Here is a 24,346-nt window from a genome sequence, read left to right as displayed (position 1 = left end):
GGTATGGATGTTCAGGGATTGGCTTCTCATGTGGATCAACTTGCTGCTAGAGTACAGGGTATTTCCGATTATATCGTTCATACTCCGGTTTAGAGCCTAGAATTCCAACTCCTGATTTGTTTTTTGGGGATGGATCCAAATTTCTGAGCTTTAAAAATAACTGTAAACTGTTTTTTGCTCTGAAACCCCGTTCCTCTAGTAATCCCATCCAGCAGGTTAAAATTGTTATATCTCTGCTGCGTGGTGACCCCCAGGATTGGGCATTTGCCCTGGAACCTGGGAATCCGGCGTTGCTTAATGTAGACACCTTTTTTCAGGCGCTTGGGTTATTGTATGACGAACCTAATTCAGTAGATCATGCTGAGAAGACCTTGTTGGCCCTGTCTCAGGGTCAAGAAGCGGCAGAATCATATTGCCAGAAGTTTAGAAAATGGTCTGCACTGACTAAATGGAATGAGGATGCCTTGGCGGCAATCTTCAGAAAGGGTCTTTCTGAATCCGTTAAAGATGTTATGGTGGGGTTCCCCACGCCTGCTGGTCTGAGTGATTCTATGTCTCTGGCCATTCAGATTGATCAGCGCTTGCGCGAGCGCAGAGTTGTGCACACTATGGCATTGTCTTCCGAGCGGAGTCCTGAGTCTATGCAGTGTGATAGGATTGTGTCTAGAGCTGAACGACAAGGATTCAGACGTCAGAATAGGTTGTGTTTTTACTGCGGCGATTCTGCTCATGTTATTTGTGATTGCCCTAAGCGTACCAAGAGAATCGCTAGTTCTGTTACCATCAGTACTGTACAACCTAAATTTCTGTTATCTGTGACCCTGATCTGCTCATTATCGTCATTTTCTGTCATGGCATTTGTGGATTCAGGTGCCGCTCTAAGCTTAATGGACTTAGAATTTGCCAGATGTTGTGGTTTCCCCTTGCAGCCTTTGCAGAGTCCTATTCCTTTGAGGGGCATTGATGCTACACCATTGGCTAAAAATAAACCTCAGTTTTGGACACAGCTGACCATGTGCATGGTGCCAGCCCATCAGGAAGATTGTCGTTTTCTGGTGTTGCATAATTTGCATGATGCTATTGTGCTGGGTTTCCCATGGTTACAGGTGCATAATCCAGTATTAGATTGGAAATCTATGTCTGTGAATAGTTGGGGTTGTCAGGGGGTTCATGGTGACGTTCCTTTGATGTCAATTGCCTCCTCCCCCTCTTCTGAAATTCCTGAGCTTTTGTCAGATTTCCAGGATGTATTCAATGAGCCCAAGTCCAGTTCCCTTCCACCGCATAGGGACTGTGATTGTGCTATTGATTTGATTCCAGGCTGTAAGTTCCCTAAGGGCCGACTTTTCAATCTGTATGTGCCAGAACATACCGCCATGCGGAGCTATGTTAAGGAGTCCTTGGAGAAGGGGCATATTCGGCCATCTTCTTCACCATTGGGAGCAGGTTTTTTTTGTTGCCAAAAAAGATGGCTCCTTGAGACCCTGTATTGATTATCGCCTCTTGAATAAGATCACGGTCAAATTCCAATACCCTTTGCCTTTGCTTTCTGATCTTTTTTCTAGGATTAAGGGGGCTAGTTGGTTTACTAAGATTGACCTTCGAGGGGCATATAATCTTGTTCGTATTAAGCAGGGTGACGAATGGAAAACTGCGTTTAATACGCCCGAAGACCATTTTGAATACCTTGTGATGCCATTCGGACTCTCTAATGCTCCATCTGTGTTTCAGTCCTTCATGCAGATATATTTCGGAATTATCTTGATAAATTCATGATTGTATATTTGGATGATATTTTGATTTTTTCAGATGATTGGGAGTCTCATGTGAAACAAGTCAGGATGGTATTTCAGATCCTTTGTGATAATGCCTTGTTTGTGAAGGGGTCTAAGTGCCTCTTTGGAGTACAGAAGATGTCTTTTTTGGGCTTCATTTTTTCTCCCTCATCTATAGAAATGGATCCGGTTAAGGTTCAGGCCATTCATGATTGGATCCAGCCCACATCCGTTAAGAGCCTTCAGAAATTTTTGGGCTTTGCTAATTTTTATCGCCGTTTCATTGCCAACTTCTCCAGTGTGGTTAAACCCCTGACTGATTTGACGAAGAAAGGCACTGATGTGACGAATTGGTCCTCTGCGGCTGTTTCTGCCTTTCAGGAGCTTAAAAGCCGATTTACTTCTGCCCCTGTGTTGCGTCAGCCGGATGTTTCTCTTCCTTTTCAGGTTGAGGTTGACACTTCTGAGATTGGGGCTGGGGCCGTTTTGTCTCAGAGGAATTCTGATGGTTCCTTGATGAAACCGTGTGCCTTATTTTCTCGAAAGTTTTCGCCTGCGGAACGCAATTATGATGTCGGCAATTGTGAGTTGTTGGCTATGAAGTGGGCATTTGAGGAGTGGCGACATTGGCTTGAGGGGGCCAAGCACCGTATTGTGGTCTTGACCGATCATAAGAATCTGATTTATCTCGAGTCTGCCAAACGGCTAATCCTAGACAGGCCCGATGGTCCCTGTTTTTCTCCCGTTTTGATTTTGTGGTCTCGTATCTTCTGGGTTCTAAGAATGTTAAGGCTGATGCCCTCTCTAGGAGCTTTTTGCCTGATTCTCCTGGGGTCCTTGAGCCGGTCGGTATTCTGAAGGAAAGGGTGATTCTTTCTGCCATCTACCCTGATTTACGACGGGTTCTTCAGGAATTTCAGGCTGATAAACCTGACCGCTGTCCAGTGGGGAAATTGTTTGTTCCTGCCAGATGGACCAGTAAAGTGATTTCGGAGGTTCATTGTTCTGTGTTAGCTGGTCATCCGGGGATTTTTGGTACCAGAGATTTGGTCGGTAGGTCCTTTTGGTGGCCTTCTTTGTCACGGGATGTGCATTCTTTTGTGCAGTCCTGTGGGACTTGTGCGCGGGCCAAGCCTTGCTGTTCCCGCGCTAGTGGGTTGCTTTTGCCTTTGCTGGTCCCTGAGAGGCCTTGGACACATATTTCTATGGATTTTATTTTGGATCTTCCGGTTTCCCAGAGGATGTCAGTTATCTGGGTGGTTTGTGACCGGTTTTCTAAGATGGTTCATTTGGTACCTTTGCCTGTTGCCTTCCTCTTCTGATTTGGTTCCGTTGTTTTTTCAGCATGTGGTTCGTTTGCATGGCATTCCGGAGAATATTGTGTCCGATAGAGGTTCCCAGTTTGTTTCCAGGTTTTGGTGGGCCTTTTGTGCTAGGCTGGGCATTGATTAGTCTTTTTCTTCCGCATTTCATCCTCAGACAAATGGCCAAACCGAGCGAACTAATCAGACTTTGTAAACTTATTTGAGATGCTTTGTGTCTGCTGATCAGGATGATTCGGTGGCTTTCTTGCCATTGGCCGAGTTTGCCCTTAATAATCGGGCTAGTTCTGCTACCTTGGTTTCACCCTTCTTTTGTAACTCTGGTTTTCATCCTCGTTTTTCTTCGGAGCAGGTTGAGCCTTCTGATTGTCCTGGGGTGGACTCTGTGGTTGACAGGTTGCAGCAAATTTGGGCTCATGTTGTTGACAATTTGGTGTTGTCTCAGGAGGGGGCTCAGCGTTTTGCTAACCATCGTCGGTGTGTTGGTTCCCAGCTTCGGGTTGGGGATTTGGTCTGGTTGTCTTCCCGTCATGTCCCTATGAAGGTTTCTTCCCCTAAGTTTAAGCCTCGGTTTATTGGCCCTTATAGGATTTCTGAGATTATCAATCCAGTGTCTTTTCGTTTGGCCCTTCCAGCCTCTTTTTCCATCCATAATGTTTTTCATAGACCTTTGTTGCGGAAATATGTGGTGCCCGTTGTTCCCTCTGTTGATCCTCCTGCCCCGGTGTTGATTGATGGGGAGTTGGAGTATGTGGTTGAGAAGATTTTGGATTCTCGTTTTTTGAGGCGGAAGCTTCAGTATCTTGTCAAATGGAAGGGTTATGGCCAAGAGGATAATTCTTGGGTTGTTGCCTCCGATGTTCATGCTGATGATTTGGTTTGTGCCTTTCATTTGGCTCGTCCAGATCGGCCTGGGGGCTCTGGTGAGGGTTCGGTGACCCCTCCTCAAGGAGGGGTACTGTTGTGAATTCTGCTCTTGGGCTCCCTCCGGTGGTTGTAAGTGGTAGTGCTGCTGTCTCTGAATCGCAGCATTTATCAGGTGTGTTCACTTTCTGCAAATCTGACTGGGCTATTTAGTCTTGCTTCACCCTTTAGTCAGTGCCAGTTGTCCATTGTTCCTGGAGGATTCACATCTCTGCCTGGTCTCTCCTGCTTTGCAGTTCTTTTCAACTAAGATAAGTTCTGGCCTTGATTTTTTGGCTGTCCACATTCTGTGGCCTTATTGTTCAGTTCTTTTTCATGTTCTTTTGTCTTGTCCAGCTTGGTCTGTATAAGGATTTGTTTAGCCAAGCTGGTATCTCTGGAGATGCAGATATACCCTCCATATCTTTAGTTACCTGTGGAGTTTTTGTATTTTCTGTGGTGGATATTTTCTAGTGTTTTAATATTGACCGCATAGTTCTCTGTCCTATCCTTTCTATTTAGCTAGAAGTGGCCTCCTTTGCTAAATTCTGATTTCAGTCTGTGTATGTTTTTTCCCTCACCTCTCACAGTCAACATTTGTGGGGGGCTGTCTGTCCTTTGGGAATTTTCTCTGAGTTTTCCCTTTTCTATCTCTAGGGGTAATTAGTCCTCCGGCTGTGTCGAGATGTCCAGGGAGTGCTAGGTACATTCCACGGCTACTTCTAGTTGCGGTGTTAAGTTCAGGGTCTGCGGTCAGTACAGGTACCACCTTCTCCAGAGTACGTCTTATGCTGCTCTTAGGCCACCAGATCATAACAGGACAGGCAACAAGCAGAAGAGACTTGTTTGGGCTAAAGAACACAAGGAATGGACATTAGACGAGTGGAAATCTGTGCTTTGGTCTGATGAGTCCAAATTTGAGATCGCAGAAAAGGTGAACGGATGGACTCTACATGTCTGGTTCCCACCGTGAAGCATGGAGGAGGAGGTGTGATGGTGTGGGGGTGCTTTGCTTGTGACACTGTTGGGGATTTATTCAAAATTGAAGGCATACTGAATCAGCATGGCTACCACAGCATCTTGCAGCAGCATGCTATTCCATCTGGTTTGCATTTAGTTAAACCATCATTTATTTTTCAACAGGACAATGACCCCAAACACACCTCCAGGCTGTGTAAGGACTATTTGACCAAGAAGGAGAGTGGCCTCCACAGTCACCAGACCTGAACCCAATCGAGATGGTTTGGGATGAGCTGGACCGCAGAGTGAAGGCAAAAGGGCCAACAAGTGCTAAGCATCTCTGGGAACTCCTTCAAGATTGTTGGAAGACCATTCCCGGTGACTAGCTCTTGAAGCTCATCAAGAGAATGCCAAGAGTGTGCAAAGCAGTCATCAAAGCAAAAGGTGGCTACTTTTAAGAACCTAGAATATAAGACATAATTTCAGTTGTTTCACTCTTTTTTGTTAAGTATATAATTCCACATGTGTTAATTCATAGTTTTGATGCCTTCAGTGTGAATGTACAATTTTTATAGTCATTAAAATACAGAAAAATCTTTAAATGAGATGGTGTGTCCAAACTTTTGGTTTGTACTGTATATACACACATGTATAGACACCTGCATACCAGCCTGTCTCCTCTTCTTTTCCTCTAGACTCTGACTGCCACAGTTAAAGGATCTTTGGTGACATCATGGTCACATGACCGTAATATCACCAAAAGTCCTTAAGTAGTCTTAACCTCAGAATAGAAATTCTGGGGGCCCGTAATATAGTGGAGCCCTGAGAAATTGCAGTTTAGTCCCCAATTCTCCCTAACGTAAGCCCTGTGCACCAATTTTTCTCTTCTTCAGTTCCTCTAGACTCTCGCAGTTAACCCCTTCACCCCCAAGGGTGGTTTGCACGTTAATGACCGGGCCAATTTTTACAATTCTGACCACTGTCCCTTTATGAGGTTATAACTCTGGAACGCTTCAACGGATCTTGGCGATTCTGACATTGTTTTCTCGTGACATATTGTACTTCATGATAGTGGTAAAATTTCTTCGATATAACTTGCGTTTATTTGTGAAAAAAACAAATATTTGGCGACAATTTTGAAAATTTCGCAATTTTCCAACTTTGAATTTTTATGCCCTTAAATCACAGACATATGTCACGCAAAATACTTAATAAGTAACATTTCCCACATGTCTACTTTACATCAGCACAATTTTGGAACCAAAATTTTTTTTGGTGACGGAGTTATAAGGGTTAAAAGTTGACCAGCAATTTCTCATTTTTACAACACCATTTTTTTTTAGGGACCACATCTCATTTGAAGTCATTTTGAGGGGTCTATATGATAGAAAATACCCAAGTGTGACACCATTCTAAAAACTGCACCCCTCAAGGTACTCAAAACCACTTTCAAGAAGTTTATTAACCCTTCAGGTGTCTCACAGGAATTTTTGGAATGTTTAAATAATAATAAACATTTAACTTTTTTTCACTCAAAATTTGTTTCAGCTCCAATTTGTTTTATTTTACCAAGGGTAACAGGAGAAAATAGACCCCAAAATTTGTTGTACAATTCGTCCTGAGTACGCTGTTACCCCATATGTGGGTGTAAACCATTGTTTGGGCGCAGGGCAGAGCTCGGAAGGAAAGGAGCGCCATTTGACTTTTCAATGCAAAATTGACTGGAATTGAGATGGGACGCCATGTTGCATTTGGAGAGCCCCTGATGTGCGTAAACATTGAAACCCCCCACAAGTGACACCATTTTGGAAAGTAGACCCCCTAAGGATCTTATCTAGATGTGTGTTGAGCACTTTGACCCAACAAGTGCTTCACAGAAGTTTATAATGCAGAGCCGTAAAAATAAAAATCATATTTTTTCACAAAAATGATCTTTTCGCCCCCATTTTTTTATTTCCCCAAGGGTAAGAGAATAAATTAGACCACAAAAGTTGTTCTGCAATTTGTCCTAAGTACGACGATACCCCATATGTGGGGATAAACCACTGTTTGGGCGCATAGCAGAGCTCGGAAGGGAAGGAGCGCTATTTTACTTTTCAATGCAAAATTGACTGGAATTAAGATGGGATGCCATGTTGCGTTTGGAGAGCCCCTGATGTGCCTAAACATTAAAAACCCCCACAAGTGACACCATTTTGGAAAGTAGACCCCCTAAGGAACTTATCTAGATGTGTGGTGAGCACTTTGACCCAACAAGTGCTTCACAGAAGTTCATAATGCAGAGCCGTAAAAATAAAAAATCATATTTTTTCACAAAAATGATCTTTTCGCCCCCAATTTTTTATTTTCCCAAGGGTAAGAGAAGAAATTGGACCCCAAAAATTGTTGTGCAATTTGTCCTGAGTACGCTGATACCCCATATGTGGGTGTAAACCATTGTTTGGGCGCAGGGCAGAGCTCGGAAGAGAAGGAGCGCCATTTGACTTTTCAATGCAAAATTGACTGGAATTGAGATGGGACGCCATGTTGCGTTTGGAGAGCCCCTGATGTGCCTAAACATTGAAACCCCCCACAAGTGACACCATTTTGGAAAGTAAAGACCCCTTAAGGAACTTATCTAGATGTGTATTGAGCACTTTGATCCAACAAGTGCTTCACAGAAGTTTATAATGCAGAGCCGTAAAAATAAAAATCATATTTTTTCACAAAAATGATCTTTTCGCCCCCATTTTTTTATTTCCCCAAGGGTAAAAGAAGAAATTAGACCACAAAAGTTGTTGTGCAATTTGTCCTGATTACGACGATACCCCACATGTGGGGGTAAACCACTGTTTGGGCGCATAGCAGAGCTCGGAAGGGAAGGAGCGCTATTTTACTTTTCAATGCAAAATTGACTGGAATTAAGATGGGATGCCATGTTGCGTTTGGAGAGCCCCTGATGTGCCTAAACATTAAAAACCCCCACAAGTGACACCATTTTGGAAAGTAGACCCCCTAAGGAACTTATCTAGATGTGTTTTGATAGCTTTGAACCCCCAAGTGTTTCACTACAGTTTATAACGCAGAGCCGTGAAAATAAAAATTCCTTTTTTTTTTCACAAAAATGATTTTTAGCCCCCAGTTTTGTATTTTCACAAGGGTATCAGGATAAATTGGACCCCAAACTTTGTTGTCCAATTTGTCCTGAGTACGCTGATACCCCAAATGTGGGGGGGAACCACTGTTTGGGCGCATGACAGAGCTCGGAAGGGAAGGAGCGCCATTTGGAATGCAGACTTAAATGGATTGGTCTGCAGGCGTCACGTTGCATTTGCAGAGCCCCTGATGTACCCAAACAGTACAAACCCCCCACAATTGACCCCATATTGGAAACTAGACCCCCCAAGGAACTTATCTAGATGTGTTGTGAGAACTTTGAACCCCCAAGTGTTTCACTACAGTTTATAACGCAGAGCCGTGAAAATAAAAATTCCTTTTTTTTTCACAAAAATGATTTTTTAGCCCCCAGTTTTGTATTTTCACAAGGGTATCAGGATAAATTGGGCTCCAAAAGTTGTTGTCCAATTTGTCCTGAGTACGTTGATACCCCATATGTGGGGGGGAACCACTGTTTGGGTGCATGACAGAGCTCGGAAGGGAAGGAGCGTCATTTGGAATGCAGACTTAAATGGATTGGTCTGCAGGCGTCACGTTGCATTTGCAGAGCCCCTGATGTACCCAAACAGTACAAACCCCCCACAAGTGACCCCATATTGGAAACTAGACCCCCCAAGGAACTTATCTAGATGTGTTGTGAGAACTTTGAACCCCCAAGTGTTTCACTACAGTTTACAACGCAGAGCCGTGAAAATAAAAAATCCTTTTTTTCCCACAAAACTTATTTTTTGGCCCCCAGTTTTGTATTTTCCCAAGGGTAGCAGGAGAAATTGGACCCCAAAAGATGATGTCCAATTTGTCCTGAGTACGCTGATACCCCATATGTTGGGGTAAACCCCTGTTTGGGCACACGGGAGAGCTCTGAAGGGAAGGAGCACTGTTTTCCTTTTTCAACGCAGAATTGGCTGGAATTCAGATCGGATGCCATGTCCCGTTTGGAGAGCCCCTGATGTGCCTAAACAGTGGAAACCCCCAATTATAACTGAAACCCTAAGCCAAACATACCCCTCACCCTAATCCCAACCGTAACCCTAACCACTCCTCTAACCCAGACACACCCAACCCTATTCCCAACCGTAAATGTAATCCAAACCCTAACCCTATCTTTAGCCCCAACCCTAACTGTAGCTCCAACCCTAGCCCCAACCCTAACCCTAACCCTAGCCCTAACCCTAGCAATAACCCTAGCCCTATCACTAGCCCTAACACTAGCCGTAACACTAGCCCTAACCCTAGCCCTAACCCTAGCCCTAACCCTATCCCCAACCCTAGCCCTAACCCTAACCCTAGCCCCAACCCTAGCCCTAACCCTAGTCCTAACCCTTGCCCTAACCCTAACCCTAGCCCTAACTCTAGTCCTAACTCTAGCCCTAACCCTAGCCCCAACCCTAGCCCTAACCCAAACCCTAGCCCTAACCCTAACCCTAGCCCTAACTCTAGTCCTAACTCTAGCCCTAACCCTAACCCTAATGGGAAAATGGAAATAAATACATTTTTTAATTTTTTTATTTTTCCCTAACTAAGGGGGTGATGAAGGGGGGTTTGATTTACTTTTATAGCGGGTTATTTAGCGGATTTTTATGATTGGCAGCTGTCACACACTGAAAGACGCTTTTCATTGCAAAAAATATTTTTTGCGTTACCACATTTTGAGAGCTGTAATTTTTCCATATTTGAGTCCACAGAGTTATGTGAGATCTTGTTTTTTGCGGGACGCGTTGACGTTTTTATTGGTAACATTTTCGGACACGTGACATTTTTTGATCGCTTTTTATTCCGATTTTTGTGAGGCAGAGTGATCAAAAACCAGCTATTCATGAATTTCTTTTGGGGGAGGCGTTTATACCGTTCCGCGTTTGGTAAAATTGATAAAGCAGTTTTATTCCTCGGGTCAGTACGATTACAGCGATATCTCATTTATATCATTTTTTTATGTTTTGTCGCTTTTATACGATAAAAACTATTTTATAGAAAAAATAATTATTTTGGTATCGCTTTATTCTCAGGACTATAACTTTTTTATTTTTATTTTTTATTTTTTTGCTGATGATGCTGTATGGCGGCTCGTTTTTTGCGGGACAAGATGACGTTTTCAGCGGTTACATGGTTATTTATATCAGTCTTTTTGATCGCGTGTTATTCCACTTTTTGTTCGGCGGTATGGTAATAAAGCGTTGTTTTTTGCCTCGTTTTTTTTTTTTTTCTTACGGTGTTTACTTTTTTTTATTTTATTTAGCTAAAGAAATGTATTTATGGGAATAATTTTTTTTTTTTTCTTTATTTAGGATATTTTTTTTATTTATTTTTTTACACACATGTGGGGAATTTTTTTTTAACTTTTTTACTTTGTCCCAGGGGGGGACATCACAGATCATTGATCTGGCAGTGTGCACAGCACTCTGCCAGATCTGCGATCTGCTGTGCAGGGCTGCAGGCTTACCAAGTGTCTGCTCTGAGCAGGCACTCAGTAAGCCACCTCCCTCCCTGCAGGACCCGGATGCCGCGGCCATCTTGGATCCGGGACCTGCGGCGAGGAGGGAGGTAGGAGACCCTCAGAGCAACGCGATCACATCGCGTTGCTCCGGGGGTCTCAGGGAAGCACGCAGGGAGCCCCCTCCCTGCGCGATGCTTCCCTATACCGCCGGTGCCGGGGGTTAATGTGCCGGGGGCGGTCCGTGACCGCTCCTGGCACATAGTGCCGGATGTCAGCTGCGATAGTCAGCTGACACCCGGCCGCGATCGGCCGCGCTTCCCCCGTGAGCGCGGCCGATCGGCTATGACGTACTATCCCGTCGAGGGTCAGATAGGCCCAGGTCACCTCGACGGGATAGTACGTCAAAGGTCACAGAGGGGTTAAAGGATGACAACATGGTCACATGACCTTAATGTTATCAGAAGTTCTTAAGAAGTCTTAACCTCACAATAGAAATGCTGGGGGGCCCTAATAGTGAAGACCCTGAGAAAATTCCTAGTTTCCCCCCAACTAACGCTGGCCCTGACTGTAACTAGGGCTTATTTTTGGAGTAGGGCTTATATTTCAAGCATACTCCAAAAATCCTGGAAAATCATGCTAGGGCTTATTTTAGTGGAAATAAACATGCTATCTATCTATGTATCTATTGCATGCACTCCACTCAGGATATGAGGGCGATACAATCAAAACATGACTTCTTCTTGGAATCCTGGGGAAATCTTACTCAAGGTGACCATTAATTATAATTCTTCACTGTAGACGTAAAGGGGAGATAAAGGTTTACTGACAAACAGATATGACACAATTCTGAACTGAGGTTGATCACAGGGTTTTATTCAAGATTCTTTTCATCACACATAATCACTTCTCTTCATGCAATGCTTCATCACATATATGATTTTCTCTTCACAGGTAGCTTCTCTTCACAGATAACTTCTCTTTACACACAGTGTCTTAATCTAAACAGAACTGTACCTTACCCATGCAGTGAGGTGGGGGAGAGGGATAAGTCCGGTGCTGTAGCTCTCTCACTTCTATCTTAAAGTAATATGTAAATATGCTCCTGACTGTCCTGACTGCTTCTATGATTACAGCAATCACTTCCCAATACCAACTGGTCTATATAGCTTGTCTGATTTCAGTCTGACTGGAGAATCATTGCTAGCACACACCTTACTCTTGGTCGTCCAGGACACGGTAATGATTTTCCAGATAACCACTCCCTGTCTGCTATAACCATTTTAACCCTTATAGTTGCTGGATGATTCTAAATCAACAGTGCAGCTGCTATCTGTCACATATCTATCTAGTGATCCAAAATTAAGCAGACAACACTCCAAAAATATTTAATATGCTTTACAAAGTTTCAATAGAGTCAACATATTTTCCACTCAATTACCATTGTATTTAGCTCTAAATTCAGGCCTTTCAGTGTATTAATGATGATGTTGATAATGATATAAATCTGCGCTATACATCCATAGGATTTTCTGAATGTTATATAAATGTTACATAAGCAGTTTCTGAAACAGTCCATAGCAGAAATACCTCCTTGTTGATGGGGTCATTTAGGTTCAGCTTTTCCAATGACAACTGTAAACTGATTCAACTTTTTCTGAAATTTTATGAAAAATGAATTTACAGGCTGACAGCTTTTTCATGTTTAAATTTAGCAGAAATACTAAATCTAAATGTGTCTCTTTAATCCTAGGGCATTACATTATTTAAGGTCATTACTATAATAAAAGGCTTCTTGAGTTTAGCTCAGGGAGCAATTTTGCTGTGTGACCTAGAGTTATGGCTCTGCAAAAATTGACTACTGTATGTGTATGTTAAGAAGTGGAATCTGCATTAATAAACTAGGATTACACAGCTGGGATTAAATTAATTTAACATTATTGCATGCATTTATCAAATATTACTGTCAATATCGTAAAGCGATCCTGACAAAATCAGTATAAATAGAAATAACAAAACGTCCGCTCACCTTCTAGGGCTTGGAGCCTCAAATACCTCGCACGAATGAAGCCAGAGAAGCTGCAGAAGGAACATAAAAGGTAAGGAGGATTCAGCAAAAAAAGATATGCTGTAAGTGTTCTGTCCATCTTAATGTGCAGAAAGTTAATTGTCATGTTATTCAAGTTATGGCCACTGGAGGTCATCAGTTGTCTACTTTTCATGTTGTTTACCAACTTTCCCTCAGAAGAGCAATGCCTTCTGGGTAAGTTCCGCCCTCACTCTTCTTGTGGAAGATGAGCTTCAGTAGCCATTTCTCCTCAGGTCTGATGAGAGACACATGTGCTCCTGTCTCACTTACTTTCCTACCCCTGTCCTAACGGATCTCGGTACGTTTATAAAGGGTTAAATGCATCTTATGTTTGTGTTAGTATCTGAGCCTTATGCAGCTCCTATAGTCTGATGTAGTTAGGCAGATTTGTGCTCTGCAGCTTGAATGTAGATAGATGCATCTTTGTATAGAATAGGGCAGTGCTGCTAGAATTACTGTGTAATGCACTCTGTATAATTCTTGCTGTAATGTCCCAGTTATTTATGTGATTGCACCCTGTATGTGCATATACTGATATGCTGTTATTCTTTACAGTTTTTCACCAGTCATCCACTATGATTATTCACTGAACATCCACTTTGTACATCAACATCATTCACTATTCGATCATCTACTATGAATACTATCCACCATTGTTGTTCAACGTTATAGTTTATGTTATCATCACCCTAATAAATAAGACTTGAGCTTCAATACAGTCTGTTTACTGGGATGTGGATGAAGGTTTAGCCGTATGTTGGAATCCACACAGCATCCTACGTGGAGGAAGGCAGAACAGTAAGTGCATATGAATGTAATACTTAGCTTTTAATTAGCCATTAGTGTTGAGCGATACCTTCCGATATGCAAAGGTAGCGGTATCGGATTGGATCGGCCGATATCCAAAAAGTATCGGATATCGCCGATACCGATACCCGATACCAATGCATATCAATGGGACACAAAATATCGGAATGGTTCCCAGGGTCTGAAGGAGAGGAAACTCTCCTTCAGGTCCTGGGATCCATATTCATGAATAAAATAAAGAATAAAAATAAAAAATATTGATATACTCACCCCTCTGACGGCCCCGGCTCTCACCGGTCCAAGCGTTTGCCTCCGTTCCTAAGAATGCAGAGTGAAGGACCTTCGATGACGTCGCGGCTTGTAATTGGTCGCGTGACTGCTCATGTGACCGCTCACACGACCAATCACAAGTCTTGACGTCATCGAAGGTCATTCACTCCCTGCATTCTTAGGAACGGAGGCATCGCTAAGCGCCAGGGTCCGCCGGAGGGGTGAGTATATCAATATTTTTTATTTTTATTATTTATTTTTTACATGAATATGGATCCCAGGCCCTGCAGGAGAGTCTCCTCTCCTCCAGACCTTGGGAACCATATGCACCGCACACTTCCGATTCCGATTTCCGATATCGCAAAAGTATCGGAACTCTGTATCGGAATTCCAATACAGCAAACATCGGCCGATACCCGATACTTGCAGTATGGGAATGCTCAACACTATTAGCCATATAAAAGATGCTCCAAAAACATTTTGGCAGTAACGCAGTGCAAAAGAGAGGACTAGGACCTTAGTCTTTAGATAAACTTATTAATCATGGTCTAGCTGCTCTGTGGACAATCTAACACATATGTAGATTAAAGTCTGATGGTAGGCATTCCCAATTCATATGTTCATTGCCCAACCAGAAAAGGACATTACTGTGCAGTGCTAAAAGTGAAAAATACGCGTGATAAATTAAATGTTTTACACAAGAAAATGACAAAAAAAATGGCAAACTCATATACAGTTGGTTAATACTTCAATATTAAATGTTTTATAAGGTTTAACCCTTTTGAGGATCAAGTTCCAAACATAAAAATCCCCCCAAAATCCCTATTTAGTAGTTTGTGTTTATGATCACTCTCACATCCTGGTCTGTATACAATTTCTATCCCTGAGAATCTAAAACTTGACACATCTCCCTTTGTATGCTAGAGAACTGTTTAGAATCCATCCACAGAAGTATTCATTGCCAAAGGGTTAATGCCATCAGTTAAGTCTGTCCTAATACAGATTTTTAATTGTCCTGTGGTACAACCAACATGACTTTGCATACGATGCATTACACTAAATACATAACCCAAGATGTGCTACAATTTGTAAAATCATACATTATGAAATTGCAGTTATTACTTCGAGATGTGAAGTTGTCAGTTTTAGTAACTGTTGGGTGTGATTTCCCGTCCTGTATCCTGTCCTGAATATTTCCTATACAATCAATAACTCAAGTTTGGGAAGATGACAAAGATATTTAATGACAAGTAAAATAAGATAGTAGTAAGACAATTCAAATAATAAAATAACAATAAAACCTTTTCTTCAATGTCCTATAATTAGAGAAAATACCAATACAAATATCTACAAGTATACTTAGCAATGATTCTTCATGGCAATAATGAGACAGAGATGGCCTTGATTCTTCCTCCATTTATACCAATATTTCACATCCACACCCACATACAAGCCATGACTCCACCCTTGCTTCTGGTATCTTCTGTGACAAATGTCCAATCATCTTCCGGCAATGTGAACATTGTCATTGGCTGCAGTAATCATCACCTTCCTGCAGATGGCATCCTCATACTTGGGAAGAAAGTTCTTGTGTAGGACAGTTCAACTCCATTTGGGCTGGCTCCAAGATGTCCATTCAAAGAACAATGGTTTGTCACCCAAACGCCAGAGGCATTGAGTATCAATATACATATCCATAGGCCGAAGACAGGATGTCTATCTCAGGACCACTGGCCAGAAAAAGAAGAAGGATTGGACTAATGTAGGCTCGCACAACCACATAGTATAGAAAAATAACAAACTTTTATTAAACACCACAAAAAGACATAAAAACACTTAAAATGTAACAATAGTGTACAAAACACCCCTATCCAGTCATAATATGTCTGCCAGAGTAATAGACATTAATATGCAACCAGGCTCACATCAATAAATGTCACCACCAGTCACTCATGACATGTGGATCTGCCTGGCTACTCTAGCCTAGTAACCTTTTGGCTCTAGCCCGCTCCAGCTTAGACTCAGCTGAGTATTTATGGTGTCTTGCTCACATAGGAGTCTTTTCATATGTGGTGCTGTGTGCATTGTCTATATAGGAGCTTCGCTTCTCATTCTATATGTGTACCTCATTGTCAGCTCTGCATATATATTTATACTTGATTAGTGTATTTTACATAGGTCCATTTTTGCTATGGTGCATATACCTGACTACGTGTGGCACTAGCTATATATGTGAGCCTGGGTGTTACATTTATGCATATATATATATTTATCTTTCTGCATACATTTGCATATATGTGGTTTCATTTATTGATGTGAGCCTGGTTGCATATTAATGTCTATTACTCTGGCAGACATATTATGACTGGATAGGGGTGTTTTGTACACTATTGTTACATTTTAAGTGTTTTTATGTCTTTTTGTGGTGTTTAATAAAAGTTTGTTATTTTTCTATACTATGTGGTTGTGCGAGCCTACATTAGTCCAATCCTTCTTCTTTTTCTGGCCATACATACATTATTGGACTGGGCACTGCACCCCTGTAAATTATTGGATTCACAGCCAAAGTGCACCCTCTTTTGTTCCTTAATTTATCTCAGGACCACTGGCTAAGGCTAAGTTCACACGTTGCAGAATTGCCGCGGAAATTTCCGCGGCAATTCTGCGCCTCCTGCCGCGGGTATATCGCATGCAGAATTAGCATGCATATACCCGCAGAAAACTAGCGTTTTGCAAGCATAATTAGCTTGCAGAATGCTAGAGTTTTCCAAGCGATCTGTAGCATCGCTTGGAAAACTGAGTGACAGGTTGGTCACACTTGTCAAACATAGTGTTTGACAAGTGTGACCAACTTTTTACTATAGATGCAGCCTATGCCGCATCTATCGTAAAAGATCAAATGTTTAAAAATAATAAAAAAAATAAAAAACATGGTTATACTCACCTGCAGACCTCAGCGACGTCCGTTCCTATAGCTGTTGTGCGGTGAAGGGCCTGTGATGACGTCACGGTTTGTGATTGGTCACGTGACCGGTCACATGCGGTCTCGCGACCAATCACAAGACCGTGACGTCATCGCAGGTCCTTCACTGCCCAGCAGCTATAGGAACCGAAGTGGCAGCGTGCAGCGGAGAGGCCGGAAGACTGCGGGGGACATCGAAGGTGAGTATATCGCTATTTTTTATTTTAATTCTATTATTTTTTACCAATTATATGGTGCCCAGTGCGTGGAGGAGAGTCTCCTCTCCTCCACCCTTGGTACCAACCGCACATGATCTGCTTACTTCCCGCATGGTGTGCACAGCCCCGTGCGGGAAGTAAGCAGATCAATGCACTCCTATGGGTGCAGAATCGCCGCGATTCCGCAATTTTAATGAACATGCTGCGTTTTTTTCTGGAATGCGATTCCGCTCAGGAAAAAAATGCAGCATGTGCACAAAAAATGCGGAATGCATTCTGTTACATGGGATGCTTAATGGTGGCGTTTTTTTCGTGGTTTTATAGCGTTTTTATAGCAAAAAAATGCGAAAAAACGCGAAAAATATGCTACGTGTGCACACAGCCTTATAATGGAAACCCACAGGAGTTTTTGGTGCTTTTTTTGATGCAGGTTTTTGGTGCGGTTTTTGATGCAGTTTTTGGTGCAGTTTTGATGCAGGTATTGATGAGGTTTTTGGAAAATAAATAAACGGAAAATGTGCATGATTTGAATGGAAACATGCATGAAGAAAATGGACAAAAACCGTTCCTATGTGTTTTCCGTCCGGCGGAAACAGCTTTTTTGACGGATCCTGCAAAAAACGGATGAAACTTGTGGCCATCAGGCGCAATCCGGCGCTAATACAACTCTATGAAAAAAACCCGGATCTGGTGGAAAAAACAGATCCAGCAGGAAAAAACGGATCCGGCGGAAAAAAAACAGATCTGGTGGAAAAAACGGATCCGGTGGAAAAAAACAGATCTGGTGGAAAAAAAAACAGATCCGACGGAAAAAAACGGATCTGGCGGAAAAAACGGATCCTGCAAATGTGCTCGCAGGATGCGTTTTTTTTCCCATAGACTTGTATTAGCGACGTTTTGGCGGACCGTCGACACGAAAAAACGTTCAAGTGAACGTTTTTTTGTCCGTCGCGTCCGCCATTTTCTACCGCGCATGCGTGGCAGAAACTCTGCCCCCTCCTCCCCGCACTTCAGAATGGGCAGCGGATGCGTTGAAAAACTGCATCCGCTGGCCACGTCGTGTACAAATTTCACAACGTTCGTCGGTAAGTCGGCCCGACGCAAGTGTGAAAGAGGCCTCTATGAGCATTGAATAAAAAAAAAAAACGGAAAAAAACAGCGTGGGCTCCCGCGCAATTTTCTGCGCCAGAGGGGGAAAGCCGACGGCCGGGTGCCAATATTTGTAGCCTGCTATGAATATCAGCCCGCAGCTGTCTGCGTAGCCTTTACTGGCTATTAAAATAGGGGGACCCCCAAAAAATTGACGTGGGGTCCCCCTATATTTAATAGCCAGAAAGGCTACGCTGACAGCTGCGGGCTGATATTCATAGCCTAGAGAGGGGCCATGGATATTGCCCCCCCCCGGCTACAAATACCAGTCCGCAGCCGCCCCGGAAATGGCCAATTCCGGCACTTAGCCCCTCTCTTCCCACTCCCGTGTAGCGGTGGGATATGGGGTAATAAGGGGTTAATGTCACCTTGCTATCATAAGGTGACATTAAGCCGGGTTAATAACGGAGAGGTGTCAATAAGACGCCTATCCGTTATTAATCCAATAGTAAGAAAAGGGTTAATAAAACACACACACATTAGGAAAAAGTATTTTAATATTCTTCATTTCACCATACTTACCATACTTCAGCGCCTGCAAAAAACTTAAAATAATAAACCGTATACTACCTGTCCGCTGTAGTCCAATTAATAACGAGTGTCCCACGACGATCTCCCCTATAGAACAGTGACATCGGGTGATGTCACTGCTCTATAGGACCCTCAGTGACACACTGACAGGAGACAATGGCTCCTGCAGTGCATCACTGAGGTTACCTGAGTTCAAAGTGTCACTTTATGTCAATTGCTGCATGGGAAAATGTCTCATACAGCAATGCCATAAAGTGAGACTAGGGACTTTTTTTTTTACAGCGGCGGAGGAATACAGTGGCGGAAGGATACCTTCCTCCCGTCATTGTGTTCCTGGGGCCCCTGGAGAGCGGCTGCAACAGCTGTTGCTGCTGCTCTCCATGGGAGATCGTCGTGGGACACTCGTGGATTTCTGCGGACAGGGATTATATTGGTTGTTTGTTTTTTTCACATTTTTTACAGATGACTCTGGCTTCGGGATCAAAATGACAAGTAATGGTGAGTATGTAATCTATGTTTAATGTACTGTATGTCTATATGTATGTACTGTATGTATGTATGTATGTATGCAGTATGTATGCATGTAGTATGTATGTAGCATGTATGTAGTATGTATGGATGTATGTAGTATGTATGTGGCATGTATGTAGTATGTATGTAGCATGTCTGTAGTATGTATGTAGCATGTATGTAGTATGTAGCATGTATGTATGTAGCATGTATGTATGTATGTATGTAGCATGTATGTATGTAGCAGGTAGCATGTATGTAGCATGTATGTATGTAGCATGTATGTATGTATGTAGCATGTATGTATGTAGTATATAGCATGTATGTATGTAGAATGTATGTATGTAGCATGTATGTATGTAGTATGTAGCATGTATGTATGTATGTAGAATGTATGTATGTAGCATGTATGTGCATGTATGTAGTATGTAGCATGTATGTATGTATGTAGCATGTATGTATGTAGTATGTAGCATGTATATATGTAGCATGTATGTATGTATGTAGAATGTATGTATGTAGCATGTATGTGGCATGTATGTATGTAGCATGTATGTAGCATGTATGTATGTACACTCACCGGCCACTTTATTAGGTACACCATGCTAGTAACGGGTTGGACCCCTTTTGCCTTCAGAACTGCCTCAATTCTTCGTGGCATAGATTCAACAAGGTGCTGGAAGCATTCCTCAGAGATTTTGGTCTATATTGACATGATGGCATCACACAGTTGCCGCAGATTTGTCGGCTACACATCCCAAAGATGCTCCATACAAGGCAGGATGGATCCATGCTTTCATGTTGTTTACGCCAAATTCTGACCCTACCATCCGAATGTCGCAGCAGAAATCGAGACTCATCAGACCAAGCAACGTTTTTCCAATCTTCTACTGTCCAATTTCGATGAGCTTGTACAAATTGTAGCCTCAGTTTCCTGTTCTTAGCTGAAAGGAGTGGTACCCGGTGTGGTCTTCTGCTGCTGTAGCCCATCTGCCTCAAAGTTCGACGCACTGTGCATTCAGGGATGCTCTTAGGCCTACCTTGGTTGTAACGGGTGGCGATTTGAGTCACTGTTGCCTTTCTATCAGCTCGAACCAGTCTGCCCATTCTCCTCTGACCTCTGGCATCAACAAGGCATTTCCGCCCACAGAACTGCCGCTCACTGGATTTTTTTTCTTTTTCGGACCATTCTCTGTAAACCCTAGAGATGGTTGTGCGTGAAAATCCCAGTAGATCAGCAGTTTCTGAAATACTCAGACCAGCCCTTCTGGCACCAACAACCATGCCACGTTCAAAGGCACTCAAATCACCTTTCTTCCCCATACTGATGCTCGGTTTGAACTGCAGGAGATTGTCTTGACCATGTCTACATGCCTAAATGCACTGAGTTGCCGCCATGTGATTGGCTGATTAGAAATTAAGTGTTAACAAGAAGTTGGACAGGTGTACCTAATAAAGTGGCCAGTGAGTGTATGTAGCATGTATGTATGTATGTATGTATGTAGCATGTATTTATGTATGTAGCATGTATGTATGTATGTATATAGCATGTATGTATGTATGTAGCATGTATGTATGTATGTAGAATGTATGTATGTAGCATGTATGTATGTATGTAGCATGTGTGTAGCATGTATGTATGTATGTATGTAGCATGTATGTATGTATGTAGCATGTATGGAGTTTTTTTTTTTTCATTCAACACATTAGCCGGATGATGGGACTTCTACTGTCCCATCATTGGCTAATGTGTTAATCACTGTCAGTGTAGCAGGCATAGCCCGATGGGACTTGTAGTCCCATCGGACGATGCCCGCACTGAGACCCCCGCACGCCGCACTGAGACCCCCCACGCCGCAGAGACCCCCCCATGCCGCAGAGATCCCCCAGCACGCCGCAGAGACCCCCCCATGCCGCAGAGACCCCCCAGCACGCCGCAGAGACCCCCCTCGCCGCAGAGACCCCCCAGCACGCCACAGAGACCCCCCACGCTGTATAGACACCCCCCGTCGCCGCACAGAGACCCCCCACGCCGCAGAGACCCCCCCACGCCGCATAGAGCCTGGGCAGCCCGGATACAGCGCCGCATAGAATTTGATCCCTGGAAGTCCCGCACAGACCCCGTCCACACACACAGACACTCACAGTGTCTGCCCACGCACTGCCCACACTCTTCCCCCCTCCAGAACAGCATATAGAAGGAAAGAAAGGGCTGATTTACATTCCGATATTTGTGTCCCATTCACTTGTATTGGTATCGGGTATCGGTATCGGCGATATCTGATATTTTTTGGATATCGGCCGATCCAATCCGATACCGATACTTTTGAATATCGGAAGGTATTGCTCAACACTAGTCATTATACGTATCGTGACACCTAGTTTTTAGGGCTAAGCAAGCAATTTTTGTTCTGGGTTGCAGGGGATGGAAACAAAAAATATCTGTCAATTCAATTAGAAGGTTTGCAGTATTATGATTTTACAGCCAATGTATTTGCCTCCAATGCAATTTTTTTGTGAAAAAATTTGAAGAATTTGATGAATTCAGATTACATTCAATCCTCTTATCAGTGCTAACTATTGCAACTGTATTATGGAGCTGCATGAACTTTATACAGGCTTCCATCCCTTAACAAGTTTTAAAGTGCTTTTAGGTCAATGGTAAATTCACATAAAGCAGTTTTAGCGACTTATTTATTAGCCCAAAAACAGGAGTTGACAGTTCAGGAAATTTTAAGATATTATCTATGTCTCTATACTTTGGGATATTAAGACTGGCGCCAGTGCAAGCTGTGCCACAGTTTGGTATTTTTTTGGGGCTGCCCATGGTCCACATTATGAAATCTATACTACATATGAGCAGGAAAAGATTTATGGTATAATTTAGGCCACTTTTTATAGTAAATCTATTATGCCAAAGTTGACCATGCTTCTACCAAAATACCCCACTTTTTAGAAAGAGCTGAATGAAAGGATGTTAGATTACATGAAGGTAGATTACATGCTGAAAAAAATCAAATTGTAGATTTGATTACATAATGATTAACATAGCTAATCAATTTTCATTTGCTATACAGATTATTTCCATTTTACTTCTTTTGCAAGTAAGTATTTTTTCTGGAAAAGTAGTCCATTAGCAATAAAATTGATAAAAAAAAATAAAAAACAACAATTTTTATTTAATTATTAATATTGGCCTTGCTTGAAGCCAGTGGTAATTGTTGGATAAGGAGTATTAAATCATCAAGCAGAAAATAGTGTTTTGCAACAAAGAAAAAGAATAATGTTTCCATGGAAACTTGGAAAGTTGTCATTTCATATAGCTGGACAGCATGTGAGCAAAAAAACATTAGTCAAAATATATTAGTTAGTGTCAGGTTGAGTGGTTTTTGAAAAAAAGTTTTTTTGTTAGAAGAGGAGAAGATAGTACGTTGTTTGTTGTATTTGATGACATTGGATTTCACTTTTTGTTTTCTCTTAAAAGGAACCTGTTGCACTTAAAATGCAGTCAAATCTGCATGCAACATTGTATACAGCAGGAAGAGCTGAGCTGTCTTATAGAAACCTTATGTACAAAAATATTACAGTTTAGGACACAACTCTTAATTATTGCATTCAGGTTTTTCATTTAGTTTCTAATCTATCCATGTCCCCTGGATTACACCAGAAGGTGGAGACAAGGGTCATGCATCTTGCCATGCTCCTAACTTAACACCTATCTGTTCCTTCCCCTGCCCAGGGAGGTGTGAGGCCGAAGTGTATAGGATTACACTAACAGATAGACAAGGGAAGACAGACAGAGATAAATACAAACTACAATCATACAAATACACTCACAAAACAAGAGAGTGGAACACAGGGGAAGGATAAGTAGAACAAACCAAATATATACCATATTTTCCGGCATACAAGACGACCTTTTAACCCCTGAAAATATTCTTAAAAGTCGGGGGTCATCTTATACGCTGGGTGAAGACCAATGTGCATATGGTGGGTGGGGGGAGTAGTCCCGATGATGAAGAGAGGGGGCGTCTCACAGGAAAGTGTGAGTGGAGTATCCCCCTATTACCTCATTGTAGCAGTGTGGGGTTTCTGTGCTGGTGAGTGTCGGCGGCTCCTCTTTGTGCCGCGTGGGTGCTCTGTGCTGTGGGGCAGGGGCGGCGTATCTTCGTGCAGCGTCGGGGCTCCGTCTGCATTTTCTCACAGCCCGGAGGCACCGGCAGCTCCATTGCTGCGATGCGGTGGCCTTTGGGAAAATGGCCGCTGGGGACGGCACATGCTCAGATTCAGATCTTGTCCCGAGATCTCGGGAGACGAGATCTGAATCTGAGCATGCGCAGCCCACAGCGGCCATTTTCCCGGAGGCCACCGCATCGCAGCAATGGAGTTGCCGGTGCCTCCGGGCTGTGAGGAAATGCCGGTGGAGCCCTGACGCTGCACAAAGATACGCCGCCGCTGCCCCACAGCACAGAGAACCCATGTGGCACAAAGAGGAGCCGCCGCCGCCGCTCCCCAGGACAGAGACCCCATGCTGCCACAATGAGGTAATAGGGGGATACTCCACTCACACTTCCCTGTGAGACTCCCCCTCTCTTCGTCATTGGGACCACTCCCTCCCCCCAAAAGGCACATTAGTCACCCGCCCTATAAGACGACACATGGCATATAAGAAGACCCCCGACTTTTAAGATTTTATATTTTAACTGGAAAAGTTGGGGGGTCGTCTTATACTCCCAGTCGTCTTATACTCTTATACGCTGGAAAATACGGTATTATAATTATATATATATTATTTATATATATATATATATATATATATATATATAAAATTATGTAATAATAAGTATTTAATTCTTTTCGGTGGACGACAATTTTTTTGAGAAATATGCACTCAGATGTGCTTGGAGACGAACCCTGTGACAATACTTCCCCAACCCCCATCTCTGATGCTTCTACCCACAATGAATGGATGAGTAATGTCAGGCTGTATAAGAATCTGAGCAGAAGCAAAATATTTTTTCAAGATATTAACTGCTTCACAGGCCAGTTTAAACCATTTACAAAAGTCTGTTCCTTTCCTGGCCATATCCTTTAGCAATTTGGCTACAACCAAAAAGTCCTTGATGAACTTGCAGTAATAGTTGGTGAAACCCAGAAACTGTTGTAAAGCTTTTAAAATTTAAGTATTATCCCAATCCAGTGCTGCCCAGACTATGGCAGGATCCATATGAAAGCCCGTAGAATATAATATATATCTCAGAAA

At 42.8% G+C, this 24,346-nt stretch overlaps 1 long non-coding RNA gene across 2 annotated transcripts in view; it reads right to left on the bottom strand.

The window, feature by feature from the left end:
* The window catches only part of LOC143817975 (uncharacterized), a 186,873-nt gene that overhangs the window by 67,216 nt on the left and 95,311 nt on the right, over positions 1–24,346 (bottom strand). Inside the window, exons 3-4 of one of the 2 annotated variants that reach the window (XR_013224234.1) lie at positions 12,577–12,626; positions 12,018–12,204 (exon numbers count right to left, since the gene is read on the bottom strand). This is a non-coding gene — a long non-coding RNA (uncharacterized LOC143817975). Of the gene's footprint in view, positions 1–12,017; positions 12,205–12,576; positions 12,627–24,346 lie in introns of those variants that run through there. The other variant, XR_013224235.1, reaches the window with a different exon arrangement.

Source organism: Ranitomeya variabilis, chromosome 3, assembly GCF_051348905.1.
Source record: "Ranitomeya variabilis isolate aRanVar5 chromosome 3, aRanVar5.hap1, whole genome shotgun sequence".
NCBI lineage: Eukaryota > Metazoa > Chordata > Amphibia > Anura > Dendrobatidae > Ranitomeya > Ranitomeya variabilis.
This window is presented reverse-complemented; position numbering and strand designations above follow the sequence as displayed.